This window comes from Lactuca saligna, chromosome 2, assembly GCF_052625555.1.
Source record: "Lactuca saligna cultivar CGN05327 chromosome 2, ASM5262555v1, whole genome shotgun sequence".
Classification (NCBI taxonomy): Eukaryota; Viridiplantae; Streptophyta; class Magnoliopsida; order Asterales; family Asteraceae; genus Lactuca; species Lactuca saligna.
The window spans coordinates 143,179,530-143,181,592 of NC_136418.1; the positions used below are offsets into that span (position 1 = coordinate 143,179,530).

General features: G+C 41.5%; 1 non-coding gene across 1 annotated transcript; it reads right to left on the bottom strand.

Annotated features, from left to right (window-relative positions):
- Positions 1-1,237: 1,237 nt before the first annotated feature.
- LOC145033148 (small nucleolar RNA R71) lies at positions 1,238-1,344 on the bottom strand. The gene has a single exon (XR_013677387.1). It is a non-coding gene; the product is annotated as a small nucleolar RNA R71 (small nucleolar RNA).
- Between the last annotated feature and the right edge of the window lie 719 nt (positions 1,345-2,063).

Genomic DNA, 2,063 nt, shown 5'->3' on the forward strand with positions numbered 1-2,063 from the left:
TTTATCAAATTTGGTGAATAGTTGTTGCTTTAGTTAATTAGTTAAATTTAGTTTGCTTAAGTTTCTAGTCTTGCAAAACTAGAGAAAAACCATTTACTTTTATTATTTGTTTTAGTTAAAATTAGCTATTAGTTTAATTTCCGTTCCCTGAGTTCGATACCTTACTTATCAATCTATACCACTTAAAGACAGGTTCACTGCCTTTGTGTGCTCAAATTATTAATAAAAAGTAGGGATAAAACTAGTTGAAATTACACACATCAAGTTTTTGGCGCCGTTGCCGGGGAACGGTTCTAAATAATTAAGCTAATTCCTAATTTTTTCGATCCTTTGTGTGAGTTTACTTGCATAAAGTTCATTTATTGCAATTTAGTAACTAGTAATTAGGTTTTAGTATCTGTTTTAGTTAGGTTAAAAACTTAGATTTTTTGAAAAATCACTGATACTCGCCGAGTGCACTCGCACCTACTCGGCGAGTAACAGCTTATATAGAAATTTTTTCCTTTTATTTGTTTACAATCTTTTTGTTCTTTTTACGCTTTATTTGATTAATTTCAGGACTTTCATGACCAGAGGAGCAAACACACCACTGGTACCCCCGTTTGAAGACCCCGAATCCGAATTGAAAAGAAACAAAGGGAAGGACGTGGAGAGTTCAAGCACACCAAAGAAATCACCATTGTCCAACTTGAAGACTGTTTTCGGGAAAAAGAAGAGCAGCAAATCAGGAGCTTCAAGCGCTTCCTTAATAATTGAAGAGCCAATTCAAGAAGAGATTAGATACGAAACCGAGGAAGAAGACGAGGCAACTTACGAACAAGACACCGAATCGGAGGAAGAGTTAGCATTCACTATGGCTAACATTGATGAAATTCCCATGGGAGAATGGAAGAAGAGGATGCGCGACGACCATGGCCCGGGACTTGTGCAACCCGCAATTCCCGCAACTGCCACCTTTGAGCTAAAAGGTCATATCCTAGCTTCACTCAAGGAAATACCTTTCTACGGGAAAGATCATGAAGATGCCTACAAACATTTGGATGAAGTAAATGATGTTGCTGATTACTTCAACATTCCAAATGTCACCCGCGAAACTCAGCTGCTTCGGATGCTTCCGGTAACCTTCAAGGGTGCTGCTAAAGACTGGCTCAAATCACTTCCTCCCGGGTCAGTCACTACTTGGGCCAGAATGAAGGAAGAGTTTATTGATCACTTTTGCCCACCATCCAAGATAGCCAAGCTCAAGAAGGCCATTGCAAATTTTGAACAACAAGCTGGAGAGTCGTTATATGAAGCATGGGAGAGGTACAAAAGTCTGCTACGAAATTGCCCACACCATGATCTAAATAGCCAACAAGAAGTTTCCATCTTTTATGATGGAGTCAATGTCACGACCCGGCAGCTGCTAGACTCACAAGGCCCACTTACAAAGAAGCCACCCCCGGTGATCAAAGAATTAATTGAAGAATTCTCTAAACACTCTAGAGAATACCACAACCCTAGGAATGATGTCACGAGGGGAGCCGCATACGCTGCCACTGAAGATTTATCTGCGGTTATGGCCATGTTAAAAACCATGGATAGAAGAACGGACAAAATGGATCAAACTATCCATGCCATACGGGTGGGTTGCGAGAATTGCAATGGACCTCACCTCACTAGAGATTGTGATTTGGATGAGCACGGCAACAAAAAGGCACAAGTATGCTATTCGAGCGGTGACCGGTATGATGAAGACTGGCGAAAACAAAAGAAGGAGTGGCTGCCTTACGAAGAGTACAAGAAGGCCAAGGAGGAGAAGTATAGACAAAAAGGGAGAGGCTTTTACCAAAAGGAGGAGCCGGTGCAAGAGAAGAAGCCAAGCTTGGAAGAGATGCTAACTAAATTTGTGGCTGCTTCCGAGAAAAGACACAGTGACCACAATGCTGCTATCCAAGAAACAAGAACAATGCTCAGGAACCAGCAAGCATCCATCCATAATATAGAAACTCAGCTTGGGCAACTCGCTCAACAACTAAACCAAAGGTCACCGGGTGAGCTTCCTAGCAAAACCGAGAACAACC